This window comes from Rattus rattus, chromosome 11 (genome assembly GCF_011064425.1).
Source record: "Rattus rattus isolate New Zealand chromosome 11, Rrattus_CSIRO_v1, whole genome shotgun sequence".
In the NCBI taxonomy this organism is placed as follows: domain Eukaryota; kingdom Metazoa; phylum Chordata; class Mammalia; order Rodentia; family Muridae; genus Rattus; species Rattus rattus.
Window position 1 is genome coordinate 42,593,226 of NC_046164.1, and position 16,914 is coordinate 42,610,139.

The 16,914-nt window shown below is 39.1% G+C and overlaps 1 non-coding gene across 1 annotated transcript; it reads left to right on the plus strand.

Moving 5' to 3' along the window:
• The first annotated feature begins 6,500 nt into the window (after window positions 1-6,500).
• On the plus strand, window positions 6,501-6,633 carry LOC116913000. The gene has a single exon (XR_004389561.1). It is a non-coding gene; the product is annotated as a small nucleolar RNA SNORA17 (small nucleolar RNA).
• The last annotated feature ends 10,281 nt before the right edge of the window (window positions 6,634-16,914 follow it).

Consider the following 16,914-nt stretch of genomic DNA (forward strand, 5'->3'; position numbering starts at 1 on the left):
TGAATTAAATTGGTCTACAATACATGATAAGAGCCAGCCTGCTTGGGAGGGGGTGCTGTTTTAACTGTTTATTTTTTAATTTTACATTATACATCCCAAGCACACTCATTTCCTGCAACTTTCCATATCCAGTCTTTATAATTATAACCTAATCCCCACCCCACCCCCAAAAATCTTGACAAAGAAGTTCTGTGTGTCGCAGTGTGATGCACAATATACCCTTTTGACTAAAGAGCTTTACTTAAAAATGTGTATTGCAATGGGTCATTTGGTCTGCTTCAAGACATCAATACTAAACTCTCAGAGACATTGATGTTGCTGTGAGTCATGGAGATCCCTCAACTATAATCAGCAGGACTGGTCCTTTCATGTACTCTAGCAGCTCATAGATGTTGGGTAAATGTTGGGGTGGCCCAGCTCAAAGCCTTTGATCTGGGCCGGCGTGTTGCCTAGCCTGCCTGCTCTTAACCATATCATTAGGGCCAAATCTCCCTCTCTTCCATGCTCACAAGATCAGCTTGGCTCTCTGCTCAACACAGGAAAGGGCAGGGGCAGCTTTCTAGAAGGACACTTTTCTGTCCATAACAGAACTCTTAGGCTTTCGGCACCTATTGAGATTCAAATATGTCAGAGTAGTACCAGAGATTTAGGTTGTAACTATGTAATGAAAAAAGATGGCTTTTATGAGCCCATGATAATCAATTGAAAAGTTTATGAGATGCCACTGTGTTTTATTCTTGAACATACTTAGAAATATCTGGTTTCTATAGTAAGATGTAATTTTCATGGCCTGAGCATGTCAAAGAGCACCAGATTCCACCATGTGCCATGTGTATTGTTTTGTGAAGAAACATGCAGAAGTGTCATTTTGGACTGTTTCCCTGGTATTATATGCTGCAAAAAGCATTTCAAAATCTTATTTCAAATAATAATAATTTCAGATATGTGATAAATGTATGTTCCTAGGCTGGAATTGTCACGCAGTAATACAGTATTAGTTCCAGAATGCACAAGAGCCTAAGTTCCATTCCTAATGCTGAAAATACATTCCACAATATTTTTGATTACTTTCGGAATATAGTACAGTATTTATATTTATCTATAAAGTTTATCTTCCTGAGTTACCTATGGACTTTTTGGCTATAAAACCAAGAATGTACTCAGATTTATATATAAGAGATAATTTTATTGGAAAGAAAGAAAGGCATTGGGGTTGGGGATTTGGCTCAGTGGTAGAGTGCTTGCCTAGGAAGCGCAAGGCCCTGGGTTCGGTCCCCAGCTCCGAAAAAAAGAATTAAAAAAAAAAAGAAAGAAAGGCATTTATAAAATTGATTCAGTGTAATGATTCTACTAAGAAAGGAGACGAAACTGAAACTACATTCCTCCGATAAGAAGAGAGTTTTACAGACGTGCCATAGTATGAAAAAGGAAGATTAGAGAAAATGTATACTCCTGTCTTTCCTTTCTTAATAATAGAAGCTAGTTATTTTCTTATTTGAATTAGAAATTAACTATGCTGGTACATGTGAAAATCCATGCAAGATAGAATTATGTTTACCTCTGTGTTGGGTGAGGTTGGGGTGAGGTGGGACGCTGATGGCGTATGAAGGTACACAAATGCACACGCACGTGTGTGTGTGTGTGTGTGTGTGTGTGTGTGTGTGTGTGTGTGTGTGTGTGTAGACTGGAGGTTGGTAGCAGGATGTTCCCGTCATCAATTTTCATTTTGTCTTTTGAGTCAGGTGTTTCCACTGAATGACTTTCACCAATTGGCTCGACTGGATGGTCAGCAGTCTCCATGTATCTGCCCATCTTCACCCTCCTACAAAGGGGTTACAGATGCTTAAGACTATGCTAAGTTTTTAAGAATTATTTATGATGTGTGCTGTAGATCTGAACCCTGGTCCTCATGCTTACACAGGCAGCACTTTACTAACTGAGCTGTTCTTCTATTCCTCTTGTATTCTTGTTTTACTGTAATAGTTCCATCACATAGTGTTGGAGCAGTCATAGGATGGGTATAATGACTATTGTTTATCACTTTATTAACCCAAATGTAACATACATTGCTGTTTTATCTAATAAGAAACTAACGTATGAAGTTGTTAGTGAACAGATCCTAATATTCCAATAGAGAACAAAGTGTGGAGGCTTGATCAGGATTAAGGAAAGAATGGATCTCTCTGTCTCTCTCTGTGTGTGCTTCTCAGTCTTTTTCTCTCTTTCTCCATAATTTTTATTCATCTAACATCCCAATTATAGCCCCCCTCCTCTCCTCTCAGTCCCAACCATTTACTCCTTCCCCTTTTCTGAGGAGAGGGGGAAGGCTCCTTGGGTACCATTCCACCCTGGAACATCTAGTACCAGTAGGACTAAGCACCTCCTCTCCCACTGTGATTCAATCTTTCAGTCCAGTAAGAGGAGTGGGGTTTAGTGGCCAGCAACAGAGTTAGGGACAGCACCTGCTACAATTGTTAGGGCCCCTATATGAAGATTATGTTCTGCATTTACTACAAATGTATAGGGCCTAGGCCCAGTCTCTACATGCTCTTTGCTTGGTAGTTCAGTCTCTGTTGGCCACCATGGGCCCAGGCTAGTTGACTCTGTAGGTCTTCTTATGGTGTCCTTGACCCATCTGGCTTGCTCAATTTTATCCCTCACTCTTCCACAAAACTCCTGGAGCTCTGCCTGATGTTTGGCTATGGGTCTCTGCCTCTGTTTCTATCTAGTGCTAGATAATGCCTCTCAGGAGACAGTTATTCTGGGTTTCTGTCTTCAAACATAAAAGAATACCATAATAGTGTCAGGGGTTGGCTTTCTCCCATGGGATAAGTCTGAAGTTGAGCCAGTCATTGGTCAGCCATTCCCTCAGTCTCTGCTCCATCTTTATCCCTGCATATCTTGTAGGCAGGACAAGTTTTTGATTGGGGTTTTGTGGGTTGTTGATGTTTTCCTCCTTCCACTGGAAGTCCAAAGCAGGATATCTTAAAAAACAAACAAACAGACAAACAAACCAACACCACCACCACTACCACCACCACCACCACCACCACAACAACAACAAAAACAAAAACAAAAACCAGCTGTCTCAGAGGGGGAAGACACATGCCTGAAAGGTTTATATTTCTCAAAATGTTGACTCTGTTACTAGTTTTAATATGCCTGTTTACACTGTGATGATTATTGAATTAAGAGCAATATGGAAGGGAAATAATAGTGCAAAGAGTTTCATTTCAAATGATAACAGTAATGTCAGATACATTTCTTCCTTTTATTCCAAAGTTTGTTATGTGGTAATCTTTAGATGTTTCCTGTAGAGGACTGGCAAACTCACTTTTCTTTAAGGGTTCTGGGTGAGTGAGAGAAATAGCACTAAGAGCAGTATGTACATGGTTATATAAAATTTAGCTATTATGCTTTCATTGTTATTATGGATGAACATTCTGTGTTATGAATGTATATATCTGCATGTACACAGATTTCTCTCTATCATTAATACATTCAGGATGGAGAAATAATGATGCATTTGTTTATACATTCCACTACACTTGGATATCCCATGTAACTTGCATTTTTGGAAGTTTCTTAGGTAATTTTAAGCAGCTATTCTGACATTTTTGTCAAACAGTCATTGACATGAATTTACAGAATCTTGGAAACAGGAAAGATACACACACACACACACACACACACACACACACACACAGAGAGAGAGAGAGAGAGAGAGAGATGAAAAGAGCATTAATGTGGAATAAGGATAACATAAAATGTTATGTAGTATAGTTACATCTTATTTTTGCATGATAGAGTGCAGTTCAAAGTACTGTCAACAAGCAATTTATGTGTTTTTTCCCTGCGGAGGACCACCTCTCCTGATCTCAGGCTTACTCAGTTGTCTGTAGCTCTTTGACTTGTCCTTGTGGGCTTTTCTCCACCCAGATTGACATGTCTGTTGGTGTTATCCTTGTCATCCATGACATTTGGCTAGTCATGTTAGTAAAGATATATTTAGGAATATATGCATACATACAAAAGCATATATCCATGCAGTAACAGTTAAAGCAAAAAGTCCTTGAATTTGAAGGAGAGTGCGGAGGACTATATAGAAGGATTTGAGAGGAAAGTGAAGGGAAAATATTGTAATTAAATTACAATCTTTAAAACAACCAACCAAACAAATGAAGCCCTGTCAATATGCCATTCCAGGGCCATGATATGCCACAAAGTGCTGACTCTACATGAAGCACAGTGCTAGTTGTAAGGAAACACTGTAGAGTAAACAGTGCATCCCTGAAACACCTAGACTGTGGTGCTGTTGACTCTCCTGTAGAATTATTTTTACTACTCCTCAAAGGTTTAAAACACAGCAACAATTAATAGCAGTGGGTAGTCTCTAACTGCAGCCTTTCTGAATGCTAGTGATAGAGATTTTCTCTAGATTTCAGTGCTACCAGAGGATTGAAGGAGAGTAATGGTGCTTGCATACATTATAGTTAATCAGCGTTTACCTCTGTATCAATGGCACTAAGAGAGAATCAATAATGATTTAATTTACTAGTATACATCAACATGAGCATTCTGTGAACAAAGCAGCACAAAACTTGAATTCTTCTACGTTATTTCTGAATATGTCCTTCACTCAAACATAGCTAAAGTAACTAATTGTATTACAAATGAAACCCTTGGAAGATGACTGCTTCCTGAGAATAGGGTCATCCTGAATGAGATGTGTCCTTTAAAATAGTCTTGAGAGAGGTTCTTTACCTTTCCCATACAACAAGAATGCTCCATCTAGGAGCTGTGAAATAGACTTTCATCAGGCACACAATTTGTCAGTGCCACAATACTGAGTTTCTTAGCACCCAAACTGAAAAATTTCTGTTTGTAACATATCAAGTCTATGTTTATACTGTTATGGCATCCTAAAATGATTTACACCTTCAAAGAATGGCTTACCATACTCAATCAAATACGACCTTTCACTATCCCTCTTGGTCTAATTTGATAAAATAATAAGAATGAAAGAGAAAGAGACAACAGCTGGGAACTCCACGCCGGGATGTTTTCAGTCATTAAAGCTCAAATACAAGGTCTATAATTATTGCCAGTACTATGCAGTGCCTTCCAAGGAGTAAATTTATGTATTTAAACCCTGAACAATTTCTCCCATCCTATCAAATTATAGGCATGTATTGCTTAACTGCAGGAATTCATTCAGAGAAATGTATTGTTAGGCAATATCCCTGTAGCATCAGCATCATGGAGTGTAGTTACACAGATATAGAGGGTGTCCATTACTTTTCAACTGCATACATAGACTACATGGCATATATATATGTGTATATATATGTATATATAGATAGATATGGTGACATATTTATAGTATGGACCATTGCTTCCAGGTCCATGATAAGTAAAACAATGCAAGATTACGTTAGGCACAAAAGAAAATATTGTAATCATGAGACATGGTAAACAGATGATCTCTGACACTATACTCTTTTGCAATAATATTTAGTAAATATAAATTTCATAAATGAAATTATATATACATATATATATGCATACTTTGAGGTGCTACCTTTCAGCTCCACTGTAATTCGGTGTAATCAGGGTATGTGTGCCCTCTTTTTGACTACAATGTCATGAGGCTGAGAGTGACAGCATTTGAGAATTCAGTTTAAAGCAATTGCTATAGAAAGGAAACCTACGACTTTCAAAAAATGAAGGAAAATCCTGTATTAAAGTAAGGTGATTTTTAACCACATATAAATCATGTGTATTTCATATATATGATTATCTAGGTCAACAATGTAATTGTGGTCTGATCATAATGACAAAAAAAGGTAAAGTTCTTGTCTAAGTTAGTTTCTACTAAAATATCACAACTAGTATGAGAATTGTATGTGAATCTCTTAAAATTAAACCTTTGTCTTTCAATTTCTCTGAAGTTTACTCTTCCAGAGTTCTGTCATCAGTTTCTACCAAAATTGACCATCACAGTTTGCTCCTATGGCTAAGCACGCATGGAAGTGAGTGATGCATAAGTTGAGACAATTCAAAGATGTGAGATAAATATAAGGGGAAGGTAAGCAAAAATACTGCATAGTTCTCTTTGGCCAAGGATTCTATACTTGTAAAATGAGGTGTTTTGCTTTTATACTTCATGGCAACCTATTTCAATATTTGGAAATTCAATTTGCTGACAAATATACATGTTCATACCTTTGATTTGTGATAGTTGGGTAACTATGAAGACACTAGATGTAGAGACGCCCCCATAGACTGCAGCAATGGATAACTAGTCACATCCCAAGTCACCTGTATTCTGTTGTGTTTTTCCTTTTGCTGCCAATATCTTGTCCTCCTGAAGCTCAGCCTTCTACAGTTATCCTTTTCCACCAGGGATATCTGAATGCTGTATCTGTGTGGCAGCATGAACATATAAAGCATTATGGTCTACCAGGTCAAAGGCAGATTGGAGTCAGAAAAATATTTTCCCTGCCTCTAGAATCACTGTAGGTGTGATGTAGGTGTACCACACATACATCAGTACGGGGCAGAGAGGAGAGAGGATATGTCTACATTCAAAGATCTGACCATGAACTTGTGAATGATTAGTTGCCAAATATTCCATGAAAAAAGCCAGACTGAGACAACCACCAATCTGGCACGAGGTGGGCATGAACAGGCTCCCAGTACAAAGAGCAATCCAGAGACAACCAACAACAGAGTAAACAAGAGTTCCTGGAAGTGCTTGCCCTGGGCTGGGCTGGAAGAAAATAGAAAACCCTTATGAAGGGTCACTTGAGCAGGGAGCCAGTCTGAGATAACCATCAGAGTAGCACCAAGGAACCTAGAGAGGAAGTTAGCCCAAGTTAGCCCAGTCTGACATCATACAGGACTCGGGGGAAGTTACTATGTCCAAAATGATCCCTTCCTAGTGTTATAATACATGAACAGGACATAGCACTCCTGAGACCACTCCTGAGACAACCTTAGAAATACCAGGAGCCACTAAGAGGAACAGGTAAGTGGTGGAGAAATGGAAGAAGAGGAGAAACAGACAGATAGGCACAACAAAGAAGGAGAATTTAAAACTCAGGGAACAGTCTGACGTGGGTAGTCAGCCCGTAATACCTCCTGCGACTCTGGTGAACTCCTGTCCTGTGCTGTCACAGGGCAGACTACTTCTGGGTCCTTGGCCCAGCAGCAGCAGGAGTTTGTTACAACCAAAGGCAAAGAGGACATTCCTGGTTTGAGTTGTCTACTGGGGATATGTTGATATATGAGAGCTGTGCAGAATTGGCCCCACTCCTCATCTGACCATTCTGGAAGAGCTGGCCATGGGGACATGAGATTGGGAACACTGAACCTGACCTAGCCAGTTGTAGTACTCTGAGTATCAAGTGAACTGACCCCGAGGACAAGAACTTTGAACATCTGGCTCTTCTCCATCAATTCATCTTTCATTTGGTAGCATGGACGAGGTAGAGGTTCCCTTCTCTCCCCTCACTTCTCACCACTTACTGTAGGTAGAAGACTGGCCCTAGAGTCATAAAAGTAGGAAAGCTTCCCCTGCCCCTCACTAGCTGCACACTAGGGAAAGCAAGCCTTGTACTGGGCAGCCTGGCACAACTAACTTTGGTCACAGGGAAGAGCACAAGCTGGCCAGAAGGTATGAGCATAGAAGAGCTGACCCCACCAGCCACTTGTCTACCCGTCTATGAAATGGACAAGCACGAGATGCTCTACTTTGCACCTTGCCACCTAAGGCAGGCAGGAGAGAGGGCCACCAGGTCATCAGAGTGGGAGAGCTCTCTTTGCCCTTCACCTTCTGCAGCACTACACAGAGCAGGCACTTCACTTCGCCTAGGCAGCACAGTAGATAAAGCCCTGGATATGGGGGTTGCAATATGAGGAGCCAGCCATGCTTCTTATCTGCTGAGTGGTGGTATGGAGGATAGAGAGATGACTTCCTACCCCCCTCATGCCTCACCATATATGGCAGGCAGGAGACCTGGCCCCAGAGTCATAATAGTAGGAGAATTGGTCATATCCCTCACCAACTTCAACACTCAGGAGAGTGGGCCCTGCACCTAGCCTGGGCAAAAGGATAGAGCAGACTTTAGTTATAGGGGTGATGCTGATGAGCTAGCCCCGAGGGTCTGAGAGCAGGAGAGTTGGCTTGTTGAATAGCTAAGATGCCTTTTAGGCCCAGATTCAGGCTTTATATTGGCCTGTCCCAACTTCTAACCCATCAATTAACCATTGCAGTGCATGAAGATGCCATTGCTACAGATCTCAAACTGCAGGATTTCCATGATACAGGGCAATGACAGGATATCCAAGAGGAGTCCCAGTGAGGTTTCACTGTTTATCGATAGAGTAACAGATGCCAGAAGCTTCCTGTGAGACCAATGAGTCATTGCAATAAACATCTGCAAGCTATGAAATGTGGACAAATGATCTAGTGTCAGACATACAACAGCTTCCACAAGGAGCTTTTAAATTTTCCTTTGCTTGGTGGAGAGGAGGTCTGAGGAGTTGATGAATAGGATGGTGGTATATGATGTGAAATTCATGAAGAACTAATAGACAAGCAAACAAACAAACAAGCAAACAAAAACCAGAAGAAAAAAGAAAGAAATATGAATGAACACTTTAGATTCAAAAATATACAAAGTACATAGAAATCAGTTATTATAATACCTATGGTGATCAAAAAGAAAAATAATAATACTTTATTGAAGTATTCCTTGAGATAAATACTCTGCAACAAGCTCTAGTGTCTTTTAGAAGTATCTAGGACATACTCTATTTTGATTTTTTTTCATCTTTATTAACTTGGGTATTTCTTATTTATATTTTGATTATTATTCCCTTTCCCGGATTCTGGGCAAACATGAACCTAAGCCCTCTGCCTCCCCCTCTCTAAGGGTGTGCCCCTCCCCATCCTCCCCCCATTACTGCCTTCCCCCCAACCATCCAGTTCACTGGGGTTCAGATTTGGCAGAACCAAGGGATTCCCCTTCCACTGGTACTCTTACTAGGCTATTCATTACTACATATGAGGTTGGAGCCCACAGTCAATCCACGTATAGTTTTTGGGTAGTTGCTTAGTCCCTGGAAGCTCTGGTTGGTTGGCATTCTTGTTCATATGGGGGTCTCAAGCCCCTTTAAGCTATTTCAGGCCTTTTTTTTATTAACTTGAGTATTTCTTATTTACATTTCGAGTGTTATTCCCTTTCCTGGTTTCCGGGCCAACATCCCCCTAACTCCTCCCCTTCTTTATGGGTGTTCCCCTCCCCATCTTCCCCTCCCTTGCCGCCCTCCCCCCAACAATCACGTTCACTGGGGGTTCAGTCTTAGCAGGACCCAGGGCTTCCCCTTACACTGGTAATCTTTCTAGGATATTCAATGCTACCATGAGGTCAGAGTCCAGGGTCAGTCCATGTATAGTCTTTAGGTAGTGGCTTAGTCCCTGAAAGCTCTGGTTGCTTGGCATTGTTGTTCATATGGGGTCTCGAGCCCCTTCAAGCTTTCCAGTTCTTTCTCTGATTCCTTCAACGGGGGTCCTGTTCTCAGTTCAGTGGTTTGCTGTTGGCATTCGCCTCTGTATTTGCTGTATTCTGGCTGTGTCTCTCAGGAGAGATCTACATCTGTCTCCTGTCGGCCTACACTTTTTTGCTTCATCCATCTTGTCTAATTGGGTGGCTGTATATATATGGGCCACATGTGGGGCAGGCTCTGAATGGGTGTTCCTTCTGTCTCTGTTTTAATCTTTGCCTCTATTCCCTGCCAAGGGTATTCTTGTTCCCCATTTAAAGAAGGAGTGAAGCATTCACATTTTGATCATCTGTCTTGAGTGTCATGTGTTCTAGGCATCTAGGGTAATTCAAGCATTTGGGCTAATAGCCACTTATCAATGAGTGCATACCATGTGTGTTTTTCTATGATTGGGTTACCTCACTCAGGATGATATTTTCCAGTTCCAACCATTTGCCTACAAATTTCATAAAGTCATTGTTTTTGATAGCTGAGTAATATTCCATTGTGTAGATGTACCACATTTTCTGTATCCATTCCTCTGTTGAAGGGCATCTGGGTTCTTTCCAGCTTCTGGCTATCATAAACAAAAAATTTTAAATAATTAACTTCTCTTCCTCCAGAGTAAAGTGGAAATAGGAATAAGACATTTATTTCAAAGAGAGGGAAATGATTTTGTATTATGGCTTTATGAGCAAATGTTGATTCCATGCTTAAAGGTTTAAACACTGTCTTGTCATCTGATGGATTTGTTTGGAAACTTCCTCAACTCATACTCTCATTGCCAAGTATTCCTTTCATGTCATTGCATTGATAATAATTAAAAATCTCTTTTATTTATGTTACTTTTATCTCCCTTAGTCCTGAGTTACTGTTGAAAACTCTGTTATGCTATTAAAAAGGTCTCAATAACTCATAATATTTAGAACATTATTGGGAAATGTTGGAAAGATATAAATATATCATATAGGATTTTGATATTCAGTATATACATGTCGGACACATTTGATGACAGCAACTGAGTGAGTTTGCAAACAACATTTAGTCCAGAAATTTGGGCATGTGTGTCAGTTCTGGACATGAGTTTTCATGACCAATCTTTCTCCCTCTGGATCTTTTCAGCAAGTGCTCTCTGGGGTATATTTGCTGCATATCTCTCTTTTCCTGTGTCTATCTTGTCCTAGCTTTCTTTTTATGCTACTTTAACATGTCAACGTTATTTTGATGATTTAGAATTGTGTGTGTGTATGTGTATGTGTGTGTGTGTGTGTTGATTTTATTTTAGTGATATTGCTAATAGTGTAGAAATCAGCATACTTGAGCATTACCCAGAATGAATCTCTCCGTTGTAGTGAGCATAGGCCTCATATTCTGTCTCCCTAACAACATAATTTTGGCAAGTAAAAAGGAAAGTGGTGAGAAAACAAAGCAAAACAAAAACAAAACAAACAAGCAAATTCCAAGGGGGAAATGCCACAATTCTTCAATGTAGTTTGGAACTCAAAGAGGGAAAACAGGAGGGCATCATAATTATGCTCCTTAAAATTTAAATACTACCCGAAAAGATAGCCAGAGATTAGACAAAGGGAGGAAAGCAGACAAAGCAATGTTCTTGTTGGAGTCCATGAAGGATAGTCATTTCCTCCTGTGTAAAAGAGGGCTGTTTTATAGATTTATATATTCCATTTTTATTAACTTGGGTATTTCTTATTTGCATTTCAACTGTTATTCCCTTTCCTGGTTTCCAGGCCAATGTACCCCTAACTCCCCTCCCCTTCTATATGGGTGTTCCCTTCCCCAGTATTTTTTATACTTTAACTTTTTAATTTTCTCCCTTATATAATTTTTCGCCCAAAATATAACTGAATCTTACTGAAGATATGATTTTTGTATGATAAGGTAAGAAGATTTTATGAGTACTAATCGAGAAAGGCACTTTCTGGTAAAGGGCAAAAATATAGACCACTGTCCCCTCTTTTTTTTTCCCTCCATCTTTATTAAATATCTTATTTACATTTCAATTATTATTCCCTTTCCGGGTTTCCAGGCCAACATCCCCCAATCCCTGTCCCTCTCCTTCTATATGTGGGTGTTTCCCTCCCAGTGCTCCTCCCATTACCGCCCTCCCCCCAACAATCCCTTTCACTGGGGGTTCAGTCTTGGCAGGACCAAGGGCTTCCCCTTCCACTGGTGCCCTTACTAGGCTCTTCATTGCTATCTATGCAGTTGGAGCCCAGGGTCAGTCCATGTGTAGTCTTTGGGTAGTGGCTTAGTCCCTGGAAGCTCTGGTTGGTTGGCATTGTTGTTCATATGGGTCTCAAGCCCCTTCAAGCTCTTTCAGTCCTTTCTCTGATTCCTTCAACAGGGTTTCCATTCTCAGTTCAGTGGTTTGCTGCTGGCATTCGCCTATGTATTTGCAATATTCTGGCTGTGTCTCTCAGGAGAGATCCGCTTCCTGTCAGCCTGCACTTCTTTGCTTCATCCAACTTATCTAATTTGGTGGCTGTATATGTATGGGCCACATGTGGGGGCAGGCTCTGAATAGGCATTCATTCAGACTCTGTTCTAAACTTTGACTCCCTATCCCCTCCCAAAGGTATTCTTGTTCCCCTTTTAAAGAAGGAGTGAAACACTCACATTTTGGTCATCCTTCTTGAGTTTCATGTGTTCTGTGCATTTAGGGTAATTCAAGCATTTGGGCTAATATCCACTTATCAATGAGTGCATACCATGTGTGTTTTTTTTGTGATTGGGTTACCTCACTCAGGATGATTTTTTTCCAGTTCCATCCATTTGCCTATGAATTTCATGTCCCCTCTTTTAAGAGGAACCTCCAAGCCCCTTCAGCTCCTTCAATTCTTTCTCTAACTCCTCCAATCCAGACTCCATTCTCAGGTCAATGGTTTGCTGCTACCATTCGCCTCTGTATTTGCCACACTCTGGCTGAACCTCTCAGGAGAGTTATTTCAGTCTCCTGTCAGCATGGACTTCTTGGATTCATCAATGTTGTCTAGTTTTGGTGACTCTATATACATGGACTGGATCCACAGGTTGGGGAGGCTCTGAATGGCCATTCCTTCAGTCTCTGATCCAAACATTGTCTCCATCTCTCCTCCTATGAATACTTTTGTTAACCCTTTTAAGAAGGGCTGAAGCATCCAGACTTTGGTCATCCTTCTTCTTGAGCTTCATGTGGTCTGTGCATTGTATCTTGGATATTTTCAGCTTTGGGGCTAATATCCACTTATCAGTGAGTGCATACCATGTGTTTTTTTCTGTGATTGGGTTACCTCACTCAGGATGATATTTTCTAGTTCCATACAAACAAAAATACCAACCAACCAGAGCTCTCAGGGACTAAGCCACTACCCAAAGACTATACATGGACAGACCCCCATGGCTGTACCTGCATATGACACAGAGGATGGCCTTGTTAGGCACCAATGGGAGGAGAATCCCTTGAACCTGCCAAGGCTGGACCCTCCAGGGGGAATTTCAGAGCAGGGAAGCAGGAAAGGGGTACATTGGGGAGGGGGAAGACCCTTATAGAAGAAGGGGAGGGGCGTGGGATAGGGTGCTTATGGACAGGAAACCAGGAAAGGGAATAACATTTGAAATGTAAATAAAAAATATCCAATAGAAAAAAAAAACAAAGAGTTCCTCCAAATAAGCTTATATATCACTTGGCAAGGAAAAATATACCTCAGGTAAGTAGGCAGTTTTAGGAGTAACAAAGTCCTTTTTGAATCAATTTGGGGTTCACTGACTCAAATGAATCTGGGATTCTAAGCTTGGAGAGGTCAGAGGCTCTGGAGGGGGACCTATTATTGGTGTTTTGTTAAATGGAATATGGTTGCAACTCCTTCTGAATATTTCTATTTGTATCTGTAGACTAGTGATGCTCTCTGCCTTGTTCAGAGAATAATCTTTTTGTATTGGATAATAGATAATACAGAGACTCATAATTGGCAAAAGTGCTGAGAATGAAGTGAATGTTGAGTACTCGTCCCTGAACAAAACATCTATGTTAGTCCCCCCAACCCATCCTTTGTCTAGAATATATGGTAAAAGTGAAGGCATAAACAATGTGAGAGACAGAGGAGTAAAGGGATCACCTTACACTTATCATTTCTTTACCCTGTATATATTTAAAATAGTCTTTTCTAACTCTTTTACTTTTTATACTTCTTGTGCAGCATGAGATTTTACAGCCATTTAATCCATTCTTGGCCAAGTGCTTTCCAACCTGTATATGACTTGGGAAATTTGTAGATCTTCCATTTTAAGATCTTGCTACATATATCTCTAACTATACACATCCATAACTATTTTGTACCATATTGTTGAAAAGCTGGTAAATGAAAACATTGCCTTTAACTCAAAAAACATGCCAAGTCTGTAATTCTTTCCATTTGAGGAGTGCTTGTAATTTTTTTAAAGACTTAAAGTGATTTAATTTAAATAGAAAGGCTTTGACTTTATTTGGGAAAAGTGTTCTTGCTGTGATAACAAATGAAGCCACCTTAAATCCTTCCAGAAATTATGGCCACCATGCATTTCAGTGATGCAGTGAGGTTCTAGAAAGATGCCTTGTGTCCTGGGGGGCATTTGAGAGCCTTTATCACTTTGGTCAGGCTGAATATTTCTCTCCATCCTAAACTGTCTCTCTAAATATTTGTCAAGTGATTCTTTTTCATCCTTCACCTTTCTACTAACCAAGGGATACTTTTCTTGAAACCCTTGCTTTCAGATCATCATTCTCAGTTTTGAAAGGAATAAATGCCAGTAAGTATCATTGGTTAAAGCGTGGATTCTGAGTCACTCTTGAAATATAACAAACCAGAGTAGAGACACTTGGTTTGATTTAAGGTTTCTTTACTCTGCTGTGAAAGGGCAACTTAAAATAAGAAAGGAAGGGGAGATGAGTTCATGACTCACACGCATATACAAAATTAACAGATTTCAAAGATTTATTTGACTCATTAATAAATAAAGGAATCAGTGAGATATGAGAACTGGTTTGTAAGATAACTTGAACAGCCAGCCACACATTTATATTCAGATAAGGAATGCTACAATAAATTTATAAATGGATGCAAACTGTAAAATCTCTTGGATATCTATGGAACCATAATCAGTTTTATTCAATCAGATATAATTTGGACTTACATGGATAAAAATTATTCACATCAGTATAATGTGCCATAAATTAAGTTTTATATGTGTAGATTAGTAGAGAACCCAGTCTGGGACAAGGTTAAAGATAAGCCTTATGAATAAGAGTCTCTATCCCATATCAAAGTCTTTTGCAAGCCTCAGTTAAGGATAAGTATTTCAGATCTGTCTTGTTACCACTTGATAAATTTGTGGGAATGCTGGCTGGATCTATTCTACATACGTCCTATTTGTTGAATTCTTGAGTTAAATCTTCATCAACCATATATTAGCTCCACATTATGCATTTTCTTTGTAATTGAGTCTTGTTTTTACTCTTGACTAGAACCCAGCTACATAAAACTCTTAAAGTCTAGTAACTATGCTTTGTAGGTACTACCTATTCTGATGTCAGGTTAACATTAGGCAAATAAAGGAAGTTAATGAATAAATAAATTGTCCTGAAAGGAAATATTCTAAGGTCATTTTGCTAACTTAAAGTATTTTCACTTTTCTTCTTTCTTAAAAATATTAGTTATTAAGTTCAATACCATGAAGGGATATTGGGATACATCATGCAGATCTACATAACAATGTTCTATTAATTTTTTGTTTTCATGAGCATTTTTACTTAGAAAAATTTTAGTTGGAGACAGCTGTGCACATTTTCACATTTCTTCTGGGTTTCAAAGTGTTCTTTGTCCTTCTTTGGAATATTTGGTATTTATGTTCTGAGAATCAGCTCTGATAATGAGAGAATATGTTTTGTACCCTCCTGGTGATGCCAGTAACATTGTCAAACTAAAATTTAATTTTTAAACAGTAGGCTTTTGTGACCATGACAATGTTATTAAAATCTCTTTTGGGCATAACATTCAGCTCTCTTCAGTTATTGTTGATGCTTTTATTTGTAAAAAGCTATATTTTATGCTACATTGGTAACTCTTTGCTAAAATTAATATTTAATTCAAAGAATATTAGAAAATAAAATAGAAACACATTAATGTTACATAAGCCTGAAGTTATCACAGCTTTAAACCTTTATTCAGAAGTTATATCTGGCACAGAATTTTCTTTCTAGTAGCAGATGAACAGTACAGAAGGGAAATGTCCACATTTGAAATAGGGTAGGACACTCTCCAATAGGTGGGGCCAATAGCAAATTAGTAAGCATAATATAACCACTAACTTTCACTATTAAAGCAGACAATCTTAGAAATAGCCACGTATTTTTCACACCTAATTGTTATTTGTATTTTAAAAATATTAAGATTTACAAGGAAGGACATCAGAACTTGATTTGTCAATCATTTTAAAATTATTCTTTCTTTTACCACCTAAAAACGATAGTAGAGATAGTGAGTTATAAAGGGAGGTGAATTTAATAGTAACATGAAAATGCCAGGGGCCTTTGTTACACTTTCTTTGAATTTGGTGTTCAGGTATCAAATCGGTTCATTAACTCTTGGCATTTGAAGGTTGGAGTGGGAGCCAATAAGCTTGCTACTGCCAGAGTAGAATTACTAGTTAGTTCAGTTCAAATAAGTTCATTAACCATCTTTTAACAGTCAATTATGTATCAGAACCCCTTTTAATTATAGAGATACCAAACAAATGACAGACTCAGACTAGAGGGAGAGATAAACACAAATATAATTTATTGTTCACGGACATAAAATGCTGCACATTCACTCAAAAATCCACACTCCAGTGTCAGGAAATCCTTTTGGAGTATGTGATCCCAGGGCTGAGTGCTGCCTGATAAATTACTCACTGGGCCAAAACATGAAAATGGTTTTCTAGGTATTCTCTTTCTCTCTCTCTCTCTCTCTCTCTCTCTCTCTCTCTCTCTCTCTCTCTCTCTCTCTCACACACACACACACACACACACACACACATACACACACACACACAGAAAAAGACAGAGAGAGTGACAGAAATAGAGACATAGAGAGAATATGAGATAGTAATACATTAGGTGGTTTTCTTAATTAAAAATGTGCTTCTATTTTCAACATGAGGCTCAGATCTGACTGGGTTTCTTCTTTTATTCAGCCTTTTACCCTCCTGGAAAGACAAATGCATTAAAAAAGCAATCATTTGACAGCATTTTAGTTAAGTCCTTTGCTTTTGACACTAAAACAATCAATATACCTACATAGAGGATTTAATTAATTTACATTCAAAGTTATTGAGCAGGTAACAACCTGT